The sequence below is a fragment of the Dermacentor andersoni genome, chromosome 1 (genome assembly GCF_023375885.2).
Source record: "Dermacentor andersoni chromosome 1, qqDerAnde1_hic_scaffold, whole genome shotgun sequence".
NCBI classification, from domain to species: Eukaryota; Metazoa; Arthropoda; class Arachnida; order Ixodida; family Ixodidae; genus Dermacentor; species Dermacentor andersoni.
In genome coordinates, this window is record NC_092814.1 from 154,320,597 (window position 1) to 154,337,031 (window position 16,435).

The window sequence follows — 16,435 nt, forward strand, 5'->3', positions numbered from 1 at the left end:
CCATCTGAGCAGTGCAATGCATGGCGCACGAATGCAGTGCGCACAGTGCCCCGCAGGCGGCCCGCCGGGGCTCCGTTGGCGGACGCGTCGAGGCATTTGCTGCGTGCGCCGCGTACCGATCAGTGACGTCGCACGCCGATTGGAGGCGCTCGCCGTCACGATCTTGATAAAGCGCCGGTGGCGTCGCGTGGACTGCATTATACAAGTGGGGCCCAGTTCCTGGTGGCGTGTATAAAAAGAGCGTGCATGTGGCCACCGTCTGAGCTTATTTGATCGGGACATTCCGTGCGCCGCTTGCAGAGCTTCGCCTTTCGAGAGCCTCTTCCAGCAAAAAGTATCGCCGTCGATGGCACGGGGCGATGCTTCATTCGCTTCCGCACTTAAATTTTAGCCGACAGGGGCTCGCTAATTTTGTCCGCCAGGGGTGTAATTGTAAGGCCACCGTACAAATCGCTCGAGTCGTTTGTGAACTGCTGTAACCGGATTACACGCACCCCCAGGCAAGAGACTGACCTGCACCAACATTTGTCGAATCGTTCTCGAAGCACTCGCGTATCGCTAACTTTTCTTGCCAAAACGGGCAGACTTGTGACTTTAGAACCGCGGTGACAGCGTTTCAGGCTTTGCGGAGAAGGTTGAACTTAGGAGATGTTGGAACCTTAAGTGCGGTGTTTACCAATAGCTTCGAAGTAACTGCACTTATGACTGGACCTGTACATCCGTGTACATCCGTGTACATCCGTGTACAACCTGTACATCCGTTCGTCGATATTTCATTGTTACAAAGGTTTAGATATTATTTCCGACAGCGATCCTCACTATTCTGATGTTCGCAAACCCATACGGGTCGCAGGAACTGTGAAACGGGTTCACGCGACTCATGTTAATGAACAGTGTGCATTTGTATCGGCGCCATATGTCCAAACAGTATAGCTCAGTGATTGAATACTGCGCTCGTGTTGTATGTATGCGCTCCTTTTGTTTCTTTTGTCTTTAGAGCGCAGTTTTATTATTATTATTATTATTATTATTACTTTTATTATTATTATTATTATTATTATTATTATTATTATTATTATTATTATTATTATTATTATTATTATTATTATTAAATGCAAGCGCCTTGAAGGTAACGCAAATAATTCTCGCTCTAGCGCACATCGCGTGTCTGCACTGCTCGCGTAGCTATGCCTATGTATCGAGCCTATGTATTTGCTGAGAATTGCGCATGAGTCAAGTTCGGCAAACCGCCAGAATTTCTGGCTTTGAGACTGGAAAGCTTGTACTGCGCTGATGATGTCTAACACTTTAAATAGTTTGTTGCGGCGCATTCAAACCGAGCTTTCGGTTCGTCAAATATGCATTCCTTTGACGCTTGCACAATGCACTTCTGTGATTGTGCAAATTTTTCCACGAGCCAAATTTTTTTGTGAACGACCGAGTTACCTAGTGACATAGGAATGACATCAAGTGAAATTATTTTGACGCTGTCGTTCGACAACTGCGTATATATATATATATATAGAGAGAGAGAAAGAGAATAATTCTCTTTCTTTTTTAAGAAAGAGAATTATTTTCAAAAAAGCCATGAGGATCAGCCTGAGTAAGTTTGCCCTGGCTTGCCGCTGTGTATGTATGTATGTAAAAAATTAAATTAAATTATGGGGTTTTACGCGCCAAAACCACTTTCTGATTATGAGGCACGTCGTAGTGGAGGACTCCGGAAATTTCGACCACCTGGTGTTCTTTAACGTGCACCTAAATCTAAGTATACGGGTGTTTTCGCATTTCGCCCCCATCGAAATGCGGCCGCCGTGGCCGGGATTCGATCCCGCGACCTCGTGCTCAGCAGCCCAACACCATAGCCACTGAGCAACCACGGCGGGTGCGTATGCATGCATGCATGTATGTATGTATGTATGTATGTATGCAGAAAGAGAGGTTTATATATAAAACTGCGTAAACATTGTTCAAACTTCACTTACAGCGCGTACATAGACAAAGAGACCGAAAAGAACGACGAAGAACGTCTTCGTCGATCATTTCGGTTCCTTTGTCTATGTATGCGCTGTAAGTGATGTTTACAATTGAATACCAACTATTAGCCCGTGCGCAAACCCTGGTTCATATTGTTTAAACGACAACCAGTCGAAGGCAAAGTCTGAATATTCGCCTACCCTGCCCTGTTTCAAGAAGTTAAAGTTGGCGCTCTTCTATTACGACGTTGATATTGTACCGACATTGTTTATTAGCGTTATTCACAAGAAATTAGCCAGTTTTGTACTTGGACTTGCACATCTCTTACATGCACAGCGCACGTCAACTGCCGTTTTGGCAAACAATGATTGTAGGCATGACGAGTTCATTGGATTCAGTTTCGAAGGCCATAACGATTCCGTGACTTTTAGAGCAGCAAAACTGTTTCGAGCGTATGTAGCCCGAGAGAAAAAGAGATCATTTGTTTGCAAAAAGGTCGTGAGGATCATCCATGCCACTCTGCGGTGACGAATTCGGACAAAAAAGAAAAGGTGTGATGAAGAGAAGGAGGTGATAATACGTAAGCGCTCAACAACAACGCTGCATTACTACATCCGTGTGTTAGAAGCTGCCAGTTGTAGTAGCGCCACTCAGTGACATCAAAACCGGTATGCGCACGTTTGCAGCTACATTGAAGACGAGACATCTAACAACGTTGTCTATTTGACGCTGACATATAATATTTATATAAAACTGCTTAGCTGTGAATTAGATAGTGATTTAAAACATGTTTTTCATGTCCTTTGCACTAAGAAACGGAACTTAGCAGGCTAAGAGACCTTTAGAAAGAAAACTTGCGTGTACGTGTAGGCGTTGCTATAAAGTGATGCCCTCTTTCTGGGATAGTGGCAAAGGGCACAAACCGTACCGATACTAGTAGATGGGCTAGCGCTAGACGAAGCTTTTTGTTTTTTGCATACGTCTGACGACATTTCTAGGTGAAGGAGGAGGGAGAGTTCGTTTTGTCCAGACCTTGCCTCCCGGTTTCCCACCCCACGCGTCAAGTCGACGCTTGACATCTCTTGATACACTATGATCCTCTAAAATTGAAGCGAAAGTCATTGGGAATTTGCCATTAGGTCGCGGGAAAATATATTACTTCGATAATCAGTTAAGTCCTAGGAAAGAGGTTGGTTTCTAATTAACGCACGCAATGTTACATCACACTTACTTCGCCAACGGTGAGTGGTAGCCATGAGCAAAAGGGAATAGACGCGGACATACGAGTTGGAATGGAGACGATCGAACTCTTTCCATTCTCTCTCTTTGTTATATGAGAGCACATGTAAATGACCGCATACGAAGGGCCTGCCGATGCACGGCGGTTGTGGGTGTGTGCCTCCACCTTCGCTAAGCGAGAGAAACTGCTCGCACAGGAATAGCAACCAGCCACGACTACCATCCGTTCATATGCGCTCGTGCGATCGCTATTAGACAGAAGGAAGTGATGAGAAAAATACGCAGTGTTTAAAGGCGCAACCAGCCAAGTAGCTGCAGCTCTAAACTAGCGGCAAAACTGAAGCCGAGGATCTTCGCGGCGTTAGGCACGCTAAAGAGAACAGGTACGCTGACCTATACCGACTCGATATCCCATCAGGATGATGCGCAGTATGTGCAAGGCAGTAAAAGAATGGCCTAACTGGGATGCTAACAAATGAGCTGTCGGTCGTCTAGCTAGCTTCTGTGGAAACTGTCTACGTGCTCTGAATTGATGATGATGGTAAGCGGGCGGTTGCTGATCAATTCGGGAAGCTCTCGCCTCCAGCGTTTTGCAAGAATGTATCCAGTTGCAACAACCAGATAGACGTGCAGATACTGTCCATTCGAAAGCCACGCAGTGGGACAGGGCGCTGCCACTGTGCAAAACGTTCCTTAATCCTGTAGATTGCTGGCGCAGAAGGCTCTCGCATGCTGTTCATGCATACCAGTCTAGGCAAACGTGTATGGTTGGAGCCATTGTAGCGCAAAGAAACACGGACAAAGAAGAGGACAGGACACCACGGGCGCTAAACTCACAACTGGTTTAATGGGTCACCCCAGAAGAACAGGGAGAATAAATATACAGAGTATAGCGCATGCGTGCGCGTTCGTCGTGGCAAAGAAAAAGAAAATTCGAAAGGGATGTGTCTCGATACCAAATAAGCAGATCGATGTGTCGCTAACGCAATCTGTGCCTCTTTTTATAATGTGATAAGCTACGAAAAGTTCACCAGCAGTAGTACCCTTGCTTTTCTGCCTGGAATCTTAATATATCGTGTCGCCAGTAGTTACAATGTACCAGTAGTTTTTCCGACGCCGCGCAAACTAGCAGGCCTGTACCCACACATTCTTTGCGAACAAAGAAGGCTTTAAAAAAAATAAATTATGGGGTTTTACGTGCCAACAGGACGATCTCATTACGAAGCACGCCTTAGTGGGGGACTCCGGAAATTCGGACCACCTTGGTTTCTTTCACCTGCATTTAAATCGAAGTACACGGGTGTTTTCGCATTTCGCCCCCATCTAAATGCGGCCGCCATTGCCGCGAATCGATCCCGCGACTTTGTGCTTAGCAGCGCCGCACCATAGACAAAGAAGGCTTGATTGCCAGAAGAAGTACACCAGGCTGTATGTTAAATGCGCCACCGGTGTCGCCTATATGATACCTCTGTCATGTGGGAAAGCTTATATAGGTCAAACCAGGAGGTGCGATAACGACCGAGTACGGGAGCACGAACGGTCAATTGCTAATAAAGGCAATACGCATGTGCCTGCGCATTGCCTGTTCTGCAAGTGTAAACTACGGTTGCTTAAGCTTAAGATTCTAGGCAAAAGTAAGGATACCACTGATGGGCATGTTTTGGAAGCTTGTCACATTAGAAAAAGAGGCACAGATTGCGTTAGGGATACGTCTACCATGCTTATTTGGTAGTTAGACGCGCCTTTTCGAATTTTTTTTTCTTTGCCTCGAAGAACGCGCACGCATGCGCTATACTCTGTATATCTATTCTTCCTGTTTTTCTGGGGTGTCCCAACAAACCACTTGTGAGTTTAGTGCCCATGGTGTCCTGTCCTCTTCTTTGTCCATGTTTATTTGCGCTACAATGGCTTCAATACATATCAACCAAGTCGCCCAAGAAGCTTTATTGTGTATAGTTGGGCTGTGATTCTTCTTATATGAGCAAAATGTTCACTCTCTCTTCTTTCTACACATTTTTTTCCTTACTGCCGCGTAGCGTAGCAAACTCAAGGTCTGCCTGGCTGACCTCTCCACGTTTCCTGTTCCGTTTGTCTCTATTTTTCCCAATCATAACGCAAAAAACGTTCAGCGAACAGAATGCGAGAAAAGTTATCGGGTAGGTTATATCGGGTATACGCAACCGCAATGGGGTACGCGAAACGTCTTGTGCCTGTAGTTGACGGTGTATGGCACTTGGGGTGCTATAACGTAAAGCTATTCCTAACTTTTCTATTCCAGTTCTGCAATCAGCCCTCCGCAATAGGTCAAAAACTTTTTTGGACCACCCCCACTTCGCCTGTCTGTCACGCGACGTCACGAAAACCGCGCTAGTTCCCCATCTGATATGACGTGTACACACTGATTATGCATGATTGGACCTAGCAAAAGAAAAATAGTTATTTCTGATTCGACGCCTTTTCGCCATTAGCCATCGGCTATTGGTCAAAAGTTTTCGGGCTGCACCCACTTTACCTGCCTGTCACGCGACGTCACAAAACGGCGAAAACTCACCGCGTCAAAGTGACGTGTACACGTTAAAGATGCATAGAATAAAAGATGGCTGCCGCCGGTCACTCAGGCCCTGGGTACTCCCACCTGCCGGAGAGCATGGGTTTATTTGCGTATAATAAACCGTTCTGCGTGGCTGTGTAACGTTTTCGAGCACCTTCGTCACGTTCACGACCCCGTTTTACCAACTATTCTTTGCCGCGATTTTCGACCAGCCACCGCAAGCGAAGTAGGGGAAACCGGACCAATCGCACACGCCGGCACCACCCTCTTCATCTGGTTATCGATTTTCAGTGCACTGGCTCGGCCTCATCGAAACCCTCTCCACTTGAGAGTGCTCCTTGCCTCTTGTCAGCCGATTAGATAAGACAAGCCACTCAGTGCAGGCCATGTTATTCGTTTTTCAAGCCAACAAAAGTGACCTCCTGTGAACGAGGAGAGCGTTTGATTGGTCTGTTGAGACAACTCTGGCGGGTGACCGCCCGATGCTTTGGGTGTTTGGGATGATTTGCGGTTACGCAAATCTGACGTCAAGAGATTGAAATAAAAACATATCGGAATAGTTTTACGTTGTAGGGCCCTAGGTATACAGAAATGACATAACCAAATACAAAAGCCACGTTGACTCACGCATGACGTTATATACATGCTTGACTTATGATACACGTTGCTAGTGGGGGTGATTTAATCTTGCAGTCGGGCTCGCTCCCGATTCGTTGTGCGCCCACCGTGGTCAAAGGTGGTGGGCATGAATTGGCATCGCTCCGTATTGCAGCCCGAGTCTCCTTACACCACTTCTGGACTTTATACGTGTCGAAAGCAAGGGTGCCATAGCCGAGCAACTGTCAAATTTCTGCAACAGACTGCAGACTTGTAAGTCTTATCACTAGTGATGAACACATGTTTGAGTTTGATTAATTGTACTTACTATGGCAGAGTGAGCTCTCTCAAACGCGACCACTCTCGCTCGCCTCCCTGAACGCCGAGCGAGAAACTAAGTTTAGCTCCAATTGCGTCATCCGTGGCGAGACAGCGTGCCCATCTGTGCACGCGGCACATGCATGATCGAATAATGGATTCTTGCCACTACACAATGATACCAAACAAAGGCGCATAGGTAGTACAGTTGTTAATATATAAACGATATTAGTATTACATTTTTTCGCTACTGTAAAGTTACATGTGGCGGAACAAGTGGCCTTCCACCCCCTATGTTCGCTGAAAGGAAAGACGTTTAACGTCAGAAAAGAAACAGTCTGGAAGGAAAAATGGCATAACTTGCTATATATGTCTTTCACGAAGTGTGCTACGCACTTTGTAGCAACAAAGAAAACCTATATGGGTTTCCTTTGTAGCTTTGTGATACACTCGGATGTCTGACAATTTTTCCTCCCATGAGCCATTCCTCAAGTTGCGGGCGTCCGCAGAACTAATTTGCCACATTCAGTGTCCTCTTGCTTCGAGTTGTCGGTTAATTCGGCACGCTATGTGATCTGCTAGCTTCTTAGTTAGGATAGGATAGGAATAACTTTAATAAAGCGCTGGCAAACGACGATTTAACGAGTCGTGACGCTGGCCAAGCGTCGACCCGGGGTTATACCCTACTCTGCACTAGCCCAGTTGGGCCCGTTTGTAGTGGGTCATGAGGCTTGTGCTTTTCGAGTGCACCCCGGGCCTGCTGGACGGCCCATAGTTGTGAGTCCTTGTCTGCTGACTGCAGTGCACTTTGAAGTTCTGGCGGGTAAGTCCTGGAGGTAGCTGCCGTCGGGAACCTGGCGCAGTCCCACATGATGTGCCATTGGTCCGCCGGACCCGCTGCACAAACACCGCACAGCCCACTCGGATAGAGCTCTGGGTGAAGCACGTGCAGCATTGCGGGGGCGAGGAGTGACGCGGTCTGTATTTGTCTTAGGATTACGCCCTCCTCCCGACTGAGTGCCGGGTGGGGAGGCGGCATTGTCCGTCGAGCTAAGCGGTAACACTTGGTTACTTCGGCATAACTAGTCAACCTGTCCTTGGTTTCGAACCACCACACGGAACGGTCACTCTCGGGGGTGCGGAAGGTAAGCGCTCGCGCCGCCGAATGGGCCGTCTCGTTGTGGTTCGGCGAGGATGCACACTCGCCGGCGTGCGCCGGGAACCACTTGATACGGACGGTGCTGCCGTGGTCTTGAAGTTGGAGCTTGCCGATGATGGCGGCCGCCGGCGCGCATATTCGCCCCTTGGCAAAGTTGCGCACGGCATTCCTCGAGTCGCTGAGCACGGTGCGACACTCGGCCTCGGTGATCGCTAGAGCGATGGCAACCTCCTCGGCGTCTGTGGCGTTCGTGCACCGCACGCTCGCTGCCGTTGTCTTGGTGCCGGTAGCCGCCGCAACGACCACTGCCGCGAAGCCTTCCCGCTTGTATTCCGCGGCGTCCACGTACCGGGCGTGCGGGTCTTGGGCGTGTTTCTCGGTGAGGGCCTTGGCCCGCGCCTGCCGCCGTTCTTGGTTGTATTCTGGGTGCATGTTCTTCGGGATGGGGTCCACGTAAATGTGGGCCCGTGCCTCATCTGTGATCTCGCATGGTTGCCGGCTGGGAGCTTGGGGGTTGTAACCCAAGGACGTCAGTATACAGCGGCCCGTCTTGGTGGTAGAGAGGCGCTCGAATTGCGCGGTGAGCTGCGCCTCGGCTATTTCTTCTAGGGTGTTATGGACACCGAGCTGCAAGAGCCGAGCCGTACTCGTGGTCTCCATTAAACCCAGCGCTGTCTTGTAAGCCCGTCTGATCAGCGTGTTGATCTTGGTCCTGTCAGTGACGTGCCAGTTAAGGTAGGGCGCAACGTAGGCGATGTGACTGATCACGAACGACTGGACAAGGCGCACGAGACTGTCTTCACGCATGCCCGCCCGTCGTGTAGAGACTCGATGTATGAGCCGGATGGCGTCCACTGCCTTGGTGGTAAGCTTGTTGATGGTCTCGTCGTTGCGGCCGCTCTTGTTGAGCAGCAGGCCCAGGACCCTGATCTTGGGAACTTCGGGGATGTGTTGCCCCGATGCAGTCACAATTTTGATGTGATCACACGCCCGAAGAGGAGCGCGCTTCCGTCCCGGTCGAAGCGGTGTGACGACGAACAGCTAGGATTTGGCGGGCGAGCACATTAGGCCTGTGCCATCAAGGTGCTGCTCGATGGCGGTAACCGCCGCTTGCAGCTGTTGCTCGATGCTGGCGTCGGTGCCGCCGGCCGCCCACAGGGTAATGTCGTCGGCGTAGATCGTATGCCGGACGCCGGTCCCCGTTACTGCCCTCGCTACCCCGATCATGACGAGGTTAAAGAGCAACGGCGATATGACCGAACCCTGTGGAGTACCCGTACTGCCGAGCTTGTGTTCGGGGAGCTTGAGGTCTCCGGCGTGCAGTTCTACCGTGCGGTTGGTCAAGAAGTCTTGAATATAATTGTAGCTCGTTACCCCCATGTTGAGTCTTGATACTTGTCCTAATATTATGGCTGAGTGTTTGACTTTGTCGAATGCACTTTGTAAATCGAGACCCAGAATTACTTTGCTGTCTTGTGTCTTGTTGTCGATGATTTCTTGTTTGAGTTGTAACATGGCATCTTGTGTGCTGAGTCTGCGCCGGGAGCCGATCATCGTGTCAGGATAGAGGCCTTCCTTCTCTAGGTATTCCTGCCACCGGTTGGCGACCACGTGCTCCAGCACCTTGCCCACGCAGGACGTCAGCGAGATGGGACGCAGGTTGCCGATGTCCAGTGGTTTGCCCGGTTTCGGAATCAAGCTTCTTAGTTAATTGAAATGGCAGAGCTACCACCCCGGAAAGAAATTGGTCCCGGGTACCATCTCCGACCAAACGCGAAGCTTCTTGAGAAACCTGTATGATTCTCCTTATTGAATTTCTGCTACGCTCGGTGGAATAACAATTTTTCTTTTAAAGAAAAATACACGTTAAGAGAAATTTAACATGAGCCCAGCGATATCGTATAGAGACGCCTGCGGTTACAATAGCGAAACGAATGGCACCGGATCTGGCCAACTGAAAGTTGGGGCACGCAATATGCCGATTTATTGGGTTGGATTTCTTTCTGTAGGAGCATCATTTTTTTGTTGTTGACAATTCTTCGCGCTCGAATTACGCTCCGATTATTGAATAAACAAGCTCACGCCTATTAGAGATATTTAATTGATTGAACGATAAACTCATTTCGCATCCCAAAGCTATACCTCGAATCGAGCATACCTCAGTCAAGAGAACGAGGTTCGGGCGGCCTACATAGAGCTGGTTAAACTACGCCAAAATCTAGCTAGACGGGAGTTTTTGCATCCAGCGGTCTCCGGTGTATTGCAGCAGCAGTGGCCGAGACCTCATGCTCAGCTACAGGAAATACTATGAGGCCTTGTTAATACGTTCAGCAGTAGGAGCATTTGAAAAATAAAAAAAAATAAAGAAGAAATTTCGAGGTAGCGTCATATCTTGCAATGAAGTAATAAGTTCCCTTGTTGGTGTTTCCCGAGGAGCAAGTTTCACGGACAGAACTTCAGTTACCCGGAATTTAGGATGTGAGCCTGCGGACATGCGCAAATAGCCGTTGGCCTCTCTGGCCTCTCTGGCTTCGGCGTAATCCGCCCTCGCAAGCAGCGAGAATTGAGAGCATCTGCTACTACGGTTCGCGCACTTTCTTTAGAATGGGGAAAAACACCACCCAGACAACCGCTTCCTCTCAGGAAATGAGGCGTCTGGTGTATATTTTCTGACACTGTGCCGGCTCCACCGGTATTTATTATTTTATTTGTCTAGGCTTACCAAAGTATTCATCGCTATTAGCAATCATTTGATGGTTCGTTCAAGGAAATGCGGCTGTCGTGCGAGAAGAAAAATTAAAACGAAACTGCCTCAATTGGAAATATGTTGTGCTACTCTCTTCCACACAGAGGAGAAAGAGAGAAAGAAAATGTCGCAGGAATCACCACCAGACGGAAATAACTTTGTCATTGAGTAACTGATGGCGCTGTTCCATCACAAGCGTCTTTTTCAGAAACGTTCCCACAAAGAAGAACTGCAAAATATTTTTTGTTCATACCGGCGTTTCTTTCAGAAAGAAAGAAAAACGTACGAGAAACTATCCTCGTGCGCAAACCACAATCCGAATTCCTCCACCGCGTACGCTGAGTACAAAACTATTTGGCTCGAGGAGGTCAGCCAGAAGGTAAGAGAGAGAGGGAGAGAGAAATGCGGCATATTCAAGGCACTCGTTGGAATCTAAATTAATTTTTTTGAATCGTTGCAATGAAAGCCTATGCAAAAGAAGTATGCAGAACCAACGCACATGCCGGAATCTATGTGAAGCGAAGCTTCTGTGAAGCTGCTAATCAAATACTATAAATACGCTCATTTCATTCCTGCGTCTTTGGCGTGAAGGAAGACTGGGGCGCTCGCGTGTGCTCTCGCGCCCCCGTGCTATACGCCACGTGACACACGCGGCGATCATCTCAAAGAGCTAGTTGGCTTTGGTATACGATGGATGTAGGAGACCTTTTGCCTCCCCTTGAGAAAAATGTTTACTGTATTACTTGCACGTGATGTGTTTGCTTTGAGCTTGCAGGCGCGGCTATGGCTGTTTTGGACGTTATGTATAAAACTGATGTACGTACGTTAATTTAATAAATACCATGAAAAAAAAAGTGTCTGGGCCCTTATGGTTACAGCATTGGGCGGCTGTGCGGGGGGACCGAGGTTCGAGCCCACCACGGGGCCCGTAATTCAATTTTTAAATATTTATTTTTAAGTGTGAACTATTCGGAAAGACAGCAGCAGCACCCAGCAGCCGCGGCCAGGAAAGTCTGGGTGGAGTTTCCAAAGAAAGCTTGGCTTCAAAAGACAATGATGCACGTACTTGTGTTTTATTTCCCACTTAAGCAATTGTACACACCTTCTTCTTAAATACAAACGCAAGTCCACATGGCCTCATGGTATGTGACGTGGCTGCAGCGATGACTTCCAGGCTAAGCGATGTTTCGCAAGTGGTGACCGAAGTATTGTGAGCAGAGGTATGCGTACAGAGAAGTATATATGAAACACAGGCACGCATGTTTAACGCTTCAACACCGCCGACGAAGACGGGATCGATCAACCACATCCAAAGCGCGACCCACACGACCGCGGAGACCTTCCGCTGAATCTATTCTTCGTCCTCTGCAAATTTTCGTTTGTCCGGCAATGCTGCATGCATTTTGTATTGCCTGTTGCTAATGTGTCTATCATGGCACGGAAGAGAATGAAACCGTGCGCAATAATTTCGAATCGGTTGCACACACGATTACCCAGAACACATAACCTGCATAAACCCCATTTTCATCAAGTCCTATTTTCACAGGCAACATGTAGTGCGACGCCTAACGAAATGCTCTCTCACTGCGGTGAGTAGACACTTGCTGCAGAAGCAGACAAATACACTTTGACTGTAGCGGCCGATGCAGTTTTCGGTTTCCCGACACAGCAAAGAGGCGACTTTAGGCGGACACTGACCAAGCATGTTGGCGAGTACTCAGCTTTCATGTATCAAACACGGTCTGCAGTTTCATTTGAGAAAACCCATAGTGCCATAGCGGCGATTCTTGAGCAGGCACAAAGAGAAACGGCGAGATGTGTGAAGGAAGACAACTTCGCATAGCAGGCGCGAACGAATGCAACGATAGACATTCCAAGGTGAAAGAGCTCATAAATGTTCAAGACAGAAGCCTTTCTTCATAAGTCGACAAACGATATCTCTATTATCTCTTATCGCGGCGTCCTCAACGAGCACCTAATAGATTATGAAAATATTACCTGAAACGCAAGGATATTAAGTGCATGGGTCGAGCAATGTAAAACTTGCTGAATTTAAAGAGGTTGTGACACCAACAATATATATTGCGGGCTTCAGCTCTTGCAAACACCCAGAAGCCATATTGCTACCAAGATAGCGTTTTGTTATGTATGACAATGAGCGTTTACGTTCAAGGGGGATTATTGTTACTTATGCTATGTAGGTATCGTAGTGAAGATTGGTTACTAATATTGACAGTCCTGCTGTACGCGCGAGTTTGTGTGTTCACAATACCGGCTAGTAAACAAAGGGTGCGCCTGTGAGGTGCAAGCGCTTGCCTGATGAGAAAGTAAATAGCCTGCAAGCATCTCACTCTCGACACAAAGAAAGGGAGAGCGTGCACCGATGGGCACCAATTGCTTCTTCGTCGCTCAAATGGCAATGCACAGAGGCAGATAGTGTATTGCATAAGAGAATACTTGCTCCTTTAATACTACGTGCTGTGGACGTACCGGCGCAGAAGCGGTATTCTCTGGCCTGCACACCGCAAGTTCATTGACGAAACTAGTAACTTGCGTTTCTGGGGGCAGCATCTTTGCTGCAATATTTTTTGTCACAAGATCTTTTATTCGTTGCTCTTATATAAGTTTGCTATTACACTCAAAATTTATTGTTATTTTTATTTGCTGTTTGTTTACAAATTTTGAAGCCTTACTGAGATCCTCGCCGTGTGACCAATCCTTCTCACGGATGCGTGCCATCATTTAAGGACGCAGCATCAGCAACAACATCCATGAGGTTATCCGTCACCCGGAGAGTGCACACTAGAAATATTGGTTTCCGTCCCAAAACGTAACCTTCCAAATCGTCACAGAGCATGTCATGAACTGGAGAATACGCTACTATTCTGCCTCTTACTATTCCGTCCCTAAATACTGCAGTGCACAATGGTTAAAACACCTGCCTCTAGACCGAAAACGGTTGAGTTCGAGCCCCACGAGGGTACAAGTTTTTTCCTTTTTTTCTGTTAAGCAGCACTTGGCATATGTCTTTAAAACAATTATTCGGTCTTACATGTCACAAGCACGACATAGGTTATAATAGTGAGGCACGCCGTAGGGGGGGACTCCGGATTAATTTCAATCACCTGGGGTTCTTTAACCTGCACAGAATACGGTACACGAGCGTTTTTGCCTTTCGCCCCCATAGAAATGAGGCCGTCGTGGCGCGGGAATCGAACCTGCACCCTCGTACTCAGCAGCGCAACGCCATAGCCGCTAAGCCACCGCGGCGTGTACGACATCAGCTGAAGGCCCGTTTACGACCTGTATATAACGACTATAACCCCTAAATTTTCTGCACGTAAGAACTGTTTTCTTTTTCGCCTGTCGGGCAACTTGGTTATCATCTCATTGTGCACCGCACTTCTCTGGCGAGTGATCCTTTCTTTATCGATCTTTCTTGCATGCAGAATGACTTTGTGAATTTCAGCCCGGATTCGTATCTGTTCTGGACTACCTTCTGCGGCGTCCGGGTGTTTATTTTGAATATACGGTGCTACGCACACGTTTTCAAGACTCGCTTGAAGTAGAACACCTAGGTTGCCTCATAAAATCCCGATTATTAAAAGGAAAGAGCTAAATCGAAAGAGTAACGTTCATGACAGATGATGAGACACGTTAAATATAAAAATTGGTGTGGTCTTCGCTGCATTCATCCGGATAGAGGCGGAAGATCGCGCCGTACAACATTGGTCACGCAAGAAGGAGAATAAAATGCTGACGTAAATAAAGCCGCTTGCAAAATAAAATGAAAACAAGCAGGTGCGCCAAGTATGGGACGCGTAAAAAGGCTACCTTGGATATACCCTCCGGCCGACGCTCTCCCTCTCAATGCGCAAGTTGTTCCGAATGTGCGATCATTTCTAAGGCATATCATTCCCTCACGTACCATAGGCCACAGGGATGCTGTGAAAGTAGAGAGGGAAATAAATTGTGGGTCGCATTGGGGTTTACTTCCAGGCGTCATCATTACAGAAACACGTGTTATCCAAGAAATTGCTGCTGAAAGAATACATTTTTAATAAAGAAATGCGTAGGCTTTGCCAGAGGTCCTTCGTATTTGCCTTTTCGTAGAGTTTTGACTAGGAACAGACACACACAGAGAGAATAAACATCTTTATTCAGGGACTCTTTAAGCGTTGTCTTCGGCTTCGTCTCCGCTATTCAGGAAACCATAGGCTTTCACCGCGTCAACGGCCCTCGCTAGCAGCTGGCGCCGGCTTGCGAGAAAAAAAAATGCATACACAGCAAAAACAATATATATATATATATATATATATATATATATATATATATATATATATATATATATATATATATATATATATATATATATATCCCGATGTGCCCTTATATAATCATAAGAGGTGGCGGACACCATTAGGGCATAAAATACATCCTCAAAGCAGTGTGGCAGAAGTTTCTGAACACTTATTTAAAAAGCGACAAACGAGATCAAAACAGAAATTTGATGGAACACCAGGCAATGAGGTTAGAAAAAAAGCAGTTGTGCTATAATCTAAATCAGACATTCTGTAAAGCTAGTAGGCTACTTTAAGGTAATGAACCTGCTTAGTGACGATTTGTTAGCAATAGTGTGGTCCAGCCTGTTCCAGTCTCGGATCGCAAGCCCAAAAATTAGCATTTCAATAGGTGAGCGTTCAAAAAACAATCGATTAGTCTCTAAAATGATTGTGGCGAGTTGATCTTGGGTGGTAATATGATAAGTGTCTGGAAGTACCATTTTTTGTGATGCTATCAAGCACTTGGAACATTGCCTTTACCCGCCGCGGTGGCTTACCGGATATAGTGTCGTGCTGCTAAGCACGAGGTCACGGGATCAAATTGAGGCCACGGCGGCAAATTTTGATGGGGACGAAATGCAAGAACACCCGTGTTCCATGCATTGGGGCCTCGTTAAAACATCCCCGGTTGGTCAGAATTAATCCGAAATCCCCCACTACGGCATGCCTCCTAATCAAATGGTGGTTTTGGCACGTAAAACCCTATGATTCAATTCAGTCCAACATTAGCTTTGATCGTGCCAGCTTGGTTAGGTTCTGTAGAGTTAGGATACACTCTTATGAATTATATATCGGCTGCTGAATATGAAAAATTCCATTTATTAAAGGTAACTTTTACTGCAGTCCCTTGCACTGCGTCTAATTTGCTCACATGTTGCTTGGTACGAGCATAGAGCGGGACATTGCCACTCCATGTGATGGTGGCGTCACACGATGGCTCACTAGCGAAGTGTTTGAGCGATAGTGCTAAGATAAACTATGTTCATTTGAATGCGTAGCGACAATTAAATGTGTTGAAATTACTTCCTGCTTAGCATCTTGCACTTTTACAACAATGCCCCGTAGTGAGACACATTTATAGAAAACATTCGTACTTTGCGTTAAGTAGTCTGAGCGGCTTCTTCTTGTTCACGTGAAATGACAAGGGCAAAAAAAGAAAAAAAAAAGAAAGCACTTCAAGTCATATCGTCGAATTTAGTATTATAAAGCTTTAATAACTGAAAATTTTCCTCACAGAGAGCAAATCTAGGCGTAATATGTTACCAAGCGATGACTGTGTTTCTTAATGATTGTGCAATGATTTACCATCCGCATCAAATTGAGACGTGACTGAGTGAGTACTGCAGAAGTGCATAGGGTCGAGTTACATTCCTGAACGGTAAAGCTGACAATGAATAGTGAATTCTGCTTGCTGATTACTGGGGTAAGGAAGGCTCTAGCTGCAAAATTCTAGTGTTGCATTGATCGCTTCGAGTATGTTGGTGATCACTGTGGTATATCCTAGC